Source organism: Cryptomeria japonica, chromosome 9 (genome assembly GCF_030272615.1).
Source record: "Cryptomeria japonica chromosome 9, Sugi_1.0, whole genome shotgun sequence".
Classification (NCBI taxonomy): Eukaryota; Viridiplantae; Streptophyta; class Pinopsida; order Cupressales; family Cupressaceae; genus Cryptomeria; species Cryptomeria japonica.
Genome location: NC_081413.1, coordinates 306650720 through 306662497, shown reverse-complemented (window position 1 = coordinate 306662497; position 11778 = coordinate 306650720).

Here is an 11778-nt window from a genome sequence, read left to right as displayed (position 1 = left end):
AAAGGGAATTCAAAGGGCTACAAGCTCCTTACCAGGTAGCACCCAACGTAGAAATCAACTCGTATCTAAGAGATATTGACCCTTGGCTCAGTATGTTTATCAAGAAAAGTGTTCCCCAAGATCAAAGGGACACTTTGGAAAAAGTCTTTGCATTGGCAATCAACATGAATCATGAGTTGAACCAAACACTAGGAGGGATTGGATACAATTTACCCGTAGGAGTGAATCAAGAGAACTACAACCAGCTCCCTAGAGTACCCTTGCCTCACCCTGTAGGAGCCCCAATAATGAACCCCAAGCTAATCAATAGTTTACTGCCTAAGCTCAGGCTTGGCAAAATAATACCAATACCGCTCCCACTCAAATACAATATGTTGGTCAAGTACAAGGGGGAAATCAATAGTTTGGTAATACTCACACAACAAGCCAACCTCCAACCATGAAGCCTAAGAGTCAAGGCTCTCATATATCCACTGAAGTAGAAGCATTAAAGAAAATGATCTCACAAGTTACTTCAGACTTGAGCCAGTTGAAGATGAATCCTCTGGGAGGGTATAACCAATCCCAGCCATATAATAATCAGCAAAACTACAACAACCAGAATGAAAACCAAAGGTATAACAACAAACCTTACAATAGGCAATGGAACATGGGTCCAAACAACGGTGGGGTGAACCATGATCATCTTGACACACAAAATAACCCAAACAACACACAAAGTGTTAACCTTGCTGATATGAATTTATTGACTAATTGGTGTAGGTTGCATGATATAGCTACACATTCTAAGGTTAATTGTGCCCAGTTCAAAAAGGTCATAAGGATTGCTTGAGCTGATTCTCAACCAAAAGATTTCTCTAATGATGAACCCAATAAAGTTAATACCAAAATGTTGGTTGACACATTCCTGTGCAAAGAATTTCAAGCTAAAGTTGAAGGTGAACCATGTGTTTATGATGCTCAAGCCTTTCAGACTAGAAACAACTATAATCTTAGAAGTCAAGGCAAGGCTCTGTTAATAGAGCCACCTCCCCCGAAGGGTGGATTTGTACCTCTCGATGTGAATGAAAGAAACAATCTACACCCTCCTTAGGCTTTTCAAGGAGCACACCCTAGGAAAGTTCAAGGGAAAGAACATGTTCTGAAAGGATCATTTGATGTTACCAAGGAGATGGAGAGGACTACCACCACTATGTCCCTAATGGAAGTACTGAGATGTTGCCCTGAACAAAAGAAGGCTCTCCTTAGGAAGTTGGAACTACTAGTGTCATAGAGCAATGAGGTTAAGATGGATGACCTAAATGAAGTCAACACCAATGTTAGTAGTGATGCAATTGATAACCCACCATTTTTACTAAGTTTGAGGATATGTGGAAAGAATATACACAATTGTTTGGTAGATTTGGGTGCTTCAGTAAATGTAATTCCCTACTCTATATATCAAAAGCTTAGTCTCAACCTAGTACATGCAAACAGTAAGGTGATACAACTACACAACACTGAGGTTAATGTAATCCCCACATATCTCGTTACATCGACATTCAAGTGGTGGATATTCCAGAGGTATATGGAATGCTCCTTAGTAGGGATTGGTCAAAAACCTTGGGAGGATATTTCTCAACCTGTTTTACATGCTTATGGCTTCCATGGAATGGGGTGAGCAACTAGATCCGAATTGATAGTGAACCTAAGTTTAAGAAGTTAGTCACAGATTATGGCACCCCCAATGAGGTAGCATATAATGAAGTGAGTCAAGGAGTCTATAGAGTCAATGAAATCCTTACTTTCTACACACTGAATCTTCTCTAGTTATGTCAAGCGGACATGACTGCATATAGAAGGCGGGTCAAAGGCTTCTCTACAACAGTAAAACAAGGGATGTGTTTGTTGGGAGATACTATGAAAATACAAGATTTATTACTTCCAAAATGGTGTCAGATACATCATGAGGAGAACTCAGAGATGTCATGTATCCCATGTCAGAATGAGATGACAAAGTTGATGAGCACAGTCCCATACGAAGATGTTGATCATACCATCAACATGGAAGAAATTAAAATTCTAGGTTGCGAGGGAGTAGTGCCCCAAATAATGGATCTTATGAGTAAAAATTCCCACCTGAGAGAATGCAACAAGGAGATCTTCATGGTTGAGATTGTTAAACAAGAGAAGGAGGACATCCCACCTGAGCATAAGAATGAAGAAACACAATCTCAAGTGCAACCTCAAGTGGAACAGACTACTCCTAACACCCCTGAAGTGTTCTTGCAACCTGTAATCGAACAACCTCGGGTGTTGCAAGACCTTGAACCCAAGAGTCAATAATCACCTCTAGAAGCTAATTTGACCATTGACCCTAAGGTGAAAAATGTAAAGAAACCGAAAGATGAAATATGGTTTTTAAAGTTTGATGGGTCAAGATCCAAGCAAGGAAGTGGAGTGGGCATAGAGTTAACAAGTCCAAAAGGGAAAACCTTTTTATCCTCTTACCAACTCCAATTCCCTTGTACTAATAATTTGATGGAGTATGAAGCCCTAGTTAGAGGATTACTCTTCGGTCATAAGAAGGGAGCTAAATGCTTGAAAGTGCAGGGTGATTCTAAGCTGGTGGTCAAACAAGTGTAGAGCCAATATGCATGTCACGATAAAAGGTTAGCAACATATAGGAATAGAGTATGGGATTTAATTGAGGATTTTGATGCTTTTGATATTTAGCTAGTATGCAAGAAAGTAAATGAAATACTGGATGCATTGGTCATAGCAACCAGTACATTAGAACTAGTGAGCCAATCCCCTTTGAATATTTTTTCCATAGAGTTGGTCTCCACATCTGTTGTGCCTGATAATATCAAACACTTTCAAGTTTTCTAGGATAATACCCACATTATAGCCTTTCTTGCCAATTTAGGGGCTTTTTAAGAACAAATCATTGATGAGAAAGATAGATCGGATGATCTTGATGTTGGGAACGATGTTGATATTATGGATTTACCTATAAACGTTATTCCTAAAGGTATGGTCACCTTAGAGAGGCTTTTTGACTGTGATCCCAGAGTAAAAGAGAGATTAACAATGGATTCGGATGCTGGGAAATATGAACCACATAATATTGGTCCAGGAGGCCAAGAGAAGATTGTCTATATTGGGAAGATTTGCACTCAAAATGAAAGAGAATTTTTTTTACAAATCTTGAAAGAGTTCATTAATTTAATAGCATGGGCGTACAAATATTTAAAAACTTTCAATACATTGATCATCATGCATGTTATCCCCCTAAAACCTAACATAAAGTCATTAAGGAAGAAGCAACGACTGGTTAATTCGCTGATAGAACCTTGATTTTCAAGGAAGTACTAAAGTTGCTCTCCGCTAAGATTATTTTCCTGGTACGTCATTCTACTTGGGTCGCTAATTTGGTACCAGTAATCAAAAAGAATGGGAAAATTTGGCTTTGTGTGGATTTTCACAACCTCAAGAAAGCGTCTGAAAAAGATAATTATCTGCTTCCTTCCTTGGATGAGGTACTACAAATAGTCAATGGTTCACAAATGATGTCATTTTTAGATGGTTATTTCAGATATAAACAAGTTTTGTTGAACTATGAAGATCATATGAAAACAACATTTACGATGAAGTGGGGAACATATGCATACCGAAGGATGCCATTTGGGTTAATTAATGCTGGGGAGACCTTCCAAAGAGAAATGGATATGGACTTCAAAGATCTATTTGGCAAATGTATTATTATATATATGGATGACTTGAGTATATTCTGCAAGGTCAGAGAAGATCACCCAGACCACCTTTGAAAAGTACTCAAAAGGAGTCAAAGATATGGGATTTCCCTTAACCACAAGAAGTGTGTATTTGGAGTGGCTGAAGAAAAGCTCCTTGACCATGTAATTTCTGAAAGGGGGATATCTATAGACCCAGACCGAGTAGAAGTGTTGTTGAAGTTACAAATGCCTGGCAGTAAAAAGGAGCGGAGATCTTTCTTTGGGAATATCAACTTTGTCAGACAGTTTATCACTAGGTTTGTAGAGATAGTCAAGCCATTAAATAAAATGATAAAAGAGGCTAATATCGAATGAATAGCTGAAGTAAAAGAGGCTTTTGCCTAGATCAAGAAATCCATCGCTGAAGCTCCCATGTTAACTATCCCTGACTACACTTTGTAGATTTACATATATTCTTTTGCTTCGTTACATTCAAGAGCAGTTGTTTTGATGTAGAGGAAAGCCCGAGATGAGAAACCCATTGCATTTATGAGCTCTCCTTTCAAGAATGTTGAGGTTAGATATTCTTCTCTTGAAAAATAGGCTTTCGCGTTAGTAAGAGCAGACAAGAAATTCAAGCATTATATCCTGAGGAGTAAAATATACATGATTGTCCCTGATCAAGCGGTGAAGTCACTACTTATGTAGTATGAGCTGGGAGAACATCAAGGGAAATGGATGGCAATATTACAAGAATTTGATCTAGAGATGCATCCAATGAAGTTAGTCTAAAGGCAAGGATTGTCTCAAGCTATTGTGATTGACATCCCTCAAATCCATTGCCAATAATATATGTTGGAGTCATTCACTCAGGACCCATGGTACACGGATTTGGTTTTTATATTGTTGAATAATAAGTGTCCTTAGGGGTTGACAACCATGAAAAGACAAGCTTTAAGGCTCAAAAGTGCCAATTATATGATCAAGCATTCGACACTTTATAGAAAGAATAAAGAAAGTTTTTACCTTCGATGTCTTGATCATCAGGAAGCTCATAACATGATTGATGAATTCCATGGGAAGTATGGTAGAGGTCATGGGTCAGTGGATGCCCCTGCACATCAAATTTTGAAGGATGGATATTACTAGCCTAATATTTTTAAGGATACTCATGAGCATGTTCATCACTATCATATGTGCCAAACCACACCTTCTAGAGAGAGGAATCCCGCCATGCCTCTCCAACCAGTGTTTGAGGTAAGACCTTTCACCCAATAGGCACTGAATTTCATAGGTGTCATTAATCCTAATTCATCTGCAAGACATAAGTTCATCCTTACTACAATGGATTACTGCACCCAGTGGATGGAAGCCATTGCCTGTCGAAATGCTACTATGGAGGTAGTCTTGAAATTCACTGAAAAACACATCATCACCAAGTTTGGTGTCCCATTCGCTCAGGTATGTGACAATGGCCCTGGTTTTACTTCTGCATAGTTGATGCAATGGTCATATGAATATAAGGTGATATTAAAATTTTCATCCAACTACTATCTACAAGGTAACGAAGTAGCCGAATCTACGAACAAAAACATCCTAGATTTCATTAAAAAGCTATTGGAGAAAAATCCCAGGGACTGGCATAATTAGTTGAGATATGCTTTATGGGCTGATCGAACTAGAGTAAAAGTTGCCCTGGGAACTTCTTCATATTACCTTGTTTATGGCCAAACCCCTGTCTTCCCAATCAACTTCCAAATACCGATCCTCTAGTTAATGAAAGAAATTGAAATTGAGGATAAGGTAGAGGTTTGCCTCCTAAATCTATTAAAACTTGACGAATAAAGAATTATTACTCTACAACACTTTGCCAGGAACCAAGCCATTGTTAAGCGATGGTTTGACAAAGGGGATAAGTTGAAATCTATTTGGATCTTTGACCTAGTCTTGTTATGGGACAAGGCCAAGGAGAAGAAAGGTGATCACCACAAATTTGAAAGGTTATGGTTAGGTCCTTACCAAATAGCCAAGATTTTAGGAGAGAAAACCTTCAAGTTAAGCTCTTTGACTGGAGAAGTTGTACCATTGCCCATCAATGGTCAGTTCCTCAAACATTACTTAGATTAAACCCCAGTGCAGCTTGATCTGTTGTATATAGTAGATTAGTTATTTTTTGTTTCTTTTGCTTCATTGCTTGTTTGGTTTTTTGCATGTTTGTTGTGTTTCTGATTTGCTATATGCTTGTTTCCCTTTTTATTTTGTTTCTTTGTTTTGTTTCGTTCATTTCCATTTCATTGTGTCGGGATATACATATTTGCTCTCAAAGATTCTAAAAGGGAGGTGTCCTTTGCATAACAAATTGCCAAATTTTGAGAGACTTCGACTCTTTTCTATTTATGACTTCATTGTCATTGGTTAATTTTGAAACCATTGTCTACACTCGTTCAGGGTGGTATATAATGGTTTAAATATGATTTGATTTTTTGACCCTCAATTGGAAAAGGCTAGCTTGATAACTCAACACTACTGTCACATTAAGAGACATCATAAATTTTTGTAAGATATCAGATGAACTAGTTTTCATGTGAAAAATTAGAAGTCAGGATGTTTCACGTTATCCACTGTGGTTCCCAACCCAGTAATCAGACTTCAATGTTTGAAAATTTGCTTAAAAAGTTATTAAATAAATGAGTCCTTCTATATATTCTATGATGTTTTCAATAGGAAAAGGAAAAAAAGAAAAGGAATGATCCTCTTAAAGAAACTAAAAATGGGTGTTTCAAGTAACCTCCACCGGGGCTATGGATGTCTGGCTAGCAATGGAGCACTGCTTGATGGGAATAAGAGGTATCTCTATCAATGCTATAGATGCCTGACCGACAGCAGAGATATGCCCAAGATGAACTTGCACAAAATACATTGGTTGACTTCACCTATGTACCTTGGATCCAGTTTCCTTTGTTTATCTACATTATTGAAAATGATGGAGTAGTAAATCATACGTACACACTTAAGAGTTAATTATGTTTAGTTATGGACTTGGTTGTTTGTTCATTGGTTCACTCATCTTTTTCTCTTATACATCCTTTTGAATGATATTAGCCTTAGGCGTTGGGTTAACCAAAGATTTTGAAGTTCTAAATTGCCTAGAGTTATTTTTCCCAGATAGTCATCATTTGTTATGCCCTGCATACCTAACCCCCATTAGTTTCCTTGTGTTGAAAATATGGCTCCCCTTTTTGCTTTATGTTGCTTTGTTTCTTTTGGTTTTTTCTTCTTTCACCTCAGAACCGCAGAGTTCCAGAGTCTTGAGGTCTCTTTTCTTTTGGTTTTTTCTTTTTCCACCTCAGAACCTTGGAGTCCCGAGGTTGGTCTCTTTGTGCTTTTTTTGTGCACCTACCTCAGAACCCTGGATCCCCAGAGTCCCGAAGTGGTGCACTGTCTTGTGTTTTTTGTTACACACCTAGAAACTCCAGAGTCCTAGAGTCCCAAGGTGTATTTGGTGTTGTCTACCTTGGAACTTTGGAGTCCCGTGGTTCGTTGTCTTTTGTTTATCAGCCCCGGACCCCCGGAGTCCCAAGGTTGATTATTTGTTTTCTTGTTTTTTTGCATCAACCCCGGAACTCCGAAACCCCTAGATCCTAAGGTTGATCCTTGTTTTATTGCTTGTTCTCCCTCACCTCAGAACCCCAGAGTCTTGAGGTGAGGTGTTTGTTCTTTATTTTTTTGTTGTCGACCTCGAAATTCTAGAACCCTGGAGTCCCGAGGTCCTGTTTGAGGTGTTCGTACAGATGAGGTTTGATGTGGGGTATAAATATGATGTTGGAATTATGTGAACCAGTATGAGGATATAATGACATTATATGTTGTCATTGATGTCAATATGCTGAAGAGGTGAGAACCGGCATATGTGAGAACCGATGTGGTGCAGGAGCACCTAGCTTCATAGCTTCATTTTCATCATAGGTTTGATTTTTCTTATTTTTGAGTTGGAAAGTTTGTCTAAGTTGTTTTTTTGTTGTTCTAAGTTTTTTGGATGAGTTTTGAACTCATTGTGTGGTCATGTTCCTTGTTTTCATCTTTTCGCTCAAAATTGCCAATTTTGGAGTTGCCTGGCAAAATGTTGTAAAAAGTGAGTTTTTGATGTGTTTTTGTTTTGAAAAGGTTTTAGACATGTTTAATGCTTGGGTTTTAGGTGTGAGAAGTGTTTTTAGGTGATTGTTAGTCTTGGAGGTCAACCTTGCATCATCTAGGCATTAAAAGTTGTCATTTTAGACATGAAAGTGTCAAATTTGTGTGCTCTTGGACATGTACCTGTCCATACAGGAGGATAACTAATTTGTGGAGGTATTTATTCTCCTACTTGAACCATTATAAGGGTTTATTTCCTAGATTTATGAAGCATTTTACAAGTTTGCACTAGTTTTACTTGGTTTTTCTCTAGTTTTCAACTCCATGTGAACAGCAGTCCGTAAACCTGCTGTACTTGGCCGTACTGTTCTTACATTTTCAGATTATATTATGTTTTCTTAATATTTTTCCTTTGGTGGAATCTAATTTCATCAAGTTTTGATCTTTTAGCAAAATTAGTTTGTTTTGATAGTTTCACTGCCTTGTCTAGGAAATTGGCAAGGATGCTTGACCAACTTGGCTTCTTGAAGCCCTAAATGTTCATGGCTTCCCAAGAACTTGTTGGTCAACTTATAAAATATGTAAATACAAGTTTTGGTTTCAAAAATGTAGGTGCAAGAAGTTTTGTGGCCATGGAGCCCTAGGCAAGTGTGCCATTTGGCTAGGGTCTTGTAAAGGTTTGATGCTTTGCTCTTCCATAGCAAATGCATTCTTCAGGTGGACAGACTTGTCTTGTTGTATAAGATTGTAACTGAAAGCTAAGAGGCTTTCTAAGCCAAGAGAAGGAAGGTTGCATTTTCAGTTTGTGTAAATTGTAAACAAAAATAGTGAGTCACTATTTTGGTGATTAGTTTCTGATGCTCTGCAAAAAGGATTAGAAAATCTGTTTGATGGCAACACACACAAGAGCACAAGAAACAAACGTTAGTGTTAGCAACAAAAGATTATCCTAAACAGGCATATCAAGAGAGATATTAAGCATGAAATAGAAAGCATATAAACATAAAATGAAATAGCTAATCAAGATGCTCATAGTTGCTCCTCCCTTGTTCCTCTCCTCTCCAAGTCCCAAATGAGTGTAGCTCTCAGCAGCTTTTTGCACTATGGATGCTTATGGAGGATTGAGATTTAATACTAAGCTTCAAATATGAAATGAAAAGCTAAATACTATGCTAGAGTAGATAGTGATGCTATGAAAAAGCTCTATGCTAATGCCAATATAACAACAATACTCTAAAATGCTTCTCTTTTGCTTGAGGAGAAGGGTTCTATTTATAGAAGAAATGGGGAAATGAAGGGTTAAGATTGAGCAATCTTAACAAGGGTTAGGATTGAAAGTTGGGGATCCATGTGCACAATTGGCACCAATAAAATGGTGACAAGTTTCAACATAGGATTGGGTTGAGAGAAGAGGTTGGAGGCATTAAAGGCCTGAGAAGACCTCATGGTTATCTAGAAGGTAAGGGTCAAGTCTAAATTAAGATTACCCATCGGATTAAGAGTTAATCCAAGGATAAACCTTTGTGCAAATGTTTAAGAGATAATCATGGTCAAAGCATTAATGGCCTGATGAGACCTTTGGGTTGGGTAGAGGTTGAGTCAAAACAAATGTTTTAACCATGTGGGAGGGTTGAATTAACCATTAATGGTTATTGGAGACTTTGGGGATTAAGTGGTTGAAGGTTGAAAGCTTTCAAAGGTTATCCAAGACTTTGAGCCATTTAGTGGTTGAAGGTTGGAAGCTTTCAAAGGTTATCCAAGACTTTGAGGGTTAATTTGTTGAACACACAAAGCATTAATTGCTTTTCAAAGACTTTGGAGTCTTTGAGAAGTGACTCCAATTTGCTTAGGAATGTGACAATATTTAGGGGATGGATTAGGCTAATTAGGAAGGGTTTAGAAGAATTTAGAAGGGGTTTAGGCATGCAAGTGGATTTTGTAGGAAAATGCAAGTGGGAGAAATTTTGGTATTTTCAATTAAAATAAAATCATTTATTTCAATTAAATGGTGTAATTTGCATTTGGATAAATATTCAAATAAATATTAATTTATTTAAATGAGAAAAATGAAGATAAAGCATTTAAAATGCTTGAAGACTTTGAGGGAAACCATTAAAGGCTTGAAGACTTTAAGGAAAACCATTAAAGTCTTAAGAAGACTATAGAAGGAAGCCATCAAGTTTGAAGACTTTAAAGCCATCAAGTTTGACTACTTTAAGGGAAACCATTAAAGGTTTCAAGTGGGTGAGGATAAATAGGATTTTAAATAAATAATTTATTTAAAATAGTTGTGCAACTTGCTTTTGTAGGAAAATATAAGTGGGTGGAGGATAAAGGTGATTTAAATAAATTATTTATTTAAAATAATTGTACAACTTGCTTTTGTAGGAAAATACAAGTGGGTGGAGGATAAAGGTGATTTAAATAAATGATTTATTTATTTAAATGTGAGAGGTGGGATTTTGGGGGATTTAAATAAATATTAATTTATTTAAATGTGAGAGAAGATTTAATTAAATAAATATGATTTATTTATTTAATTAATGGTCTGAATTTGGTTAAGTGAATTAAATCAAATAAATTGAATAATTTATTTAATTAATAGGAGAAGAGGGTTAAGATGAATTAATTAAATATATTAATTTAATTAATTATTAATTGATGGTTAAATAATCAAATAAATACTAAGTATTCATTTAATTAAGTGGACAGATTTATGTGACTACATTTGCCCCTCTTTGAGACGGTGCGGTTTATCGCGTCGTTTCAAAGAAAGAAAAATAGGTGTGAAGAAATGCCCCATAAAATGTAAATTTAATGGGTGGTATGCCCCCTCGAGGGATGGGCCAAATTTTGTTTTGAAAAATCGGGCGATCTCTCGAAAAAGAATGCAAAGTGGAGGGGAGGTAGAATAGAAGAAATTAGAACTAATGATGAAAGAATGGGAGAAAATGGAGTGAATATGAAGAAACAACAAGCCAGCGAGTACCCTGAGGTCATGCAAGAGATACATAGCAGATGTAGTGTGGGGTTTGGATTGATGCTATACAATTGATCAAAATTGTTTAGACAATCTGGTGCAATCGGTTGAATTGCCCCGGTCAAGTCAAAGCGTGACAGTTGATGTCAGTTGGTCGCTTGGACATGATAAAGTCTGAGTAAGTGAATCAAAGTGACCTGATGGTGACTTAGACAATTGATGTAATTGCCCGATGAAGTCAAGGTATATGAAGCAAAATACTCGTTGAGACGTAGACAATTGATGTAATTGTCCATTGGATTGTGTTTGATTGGTTGATCAATTGATAGTGTGTGCGTGGGATGGATGATTGTGGGGAATCATGGCAACCCCCTTGAGACTAGGTCATTGTGATAAATGCCTGATGTAGTCTAGGATTACCATGATCGATTACCTGTTGAGACCCGAAGATACTTGATCAGAGTATCTGTTGATAGTCTAGGTGTGTGGGAGTCGATGTATCTGTGTAGACAGAGTAACTGGCTTGACTTATTGGATGACTTAGGATAGGAAACACAATCCCTCCTATTTAGAGATGGATGGTGATGAACGTGGCTTGATTAGGTTGATGTTGATGATCAAGATAGGGAGGGTGAGGGGGGATTTGATGTTAGATAGAAGAAATGGAGGACCTAGGATCGAGTCCTATGGAAGAAGAGGAAAATAGAGTATGCATTATTATGACTATGTATGCATGATATGCAGCTATTATGAATGTATGGATGGTTGGAATGCAACGAAATGCAGTATATATAGATGAGATGGAATGACGATCCATAGTGCTCTATTTTCATCATTGAGCTTTAAAATGTTGGAAGAAAATACAAGCAACTTGACATAAAGATTCAAGATGACCAGAGTATTTCTTACATGGATTTTGATATAGCAAGTTAATACAAGCAACTTGATATA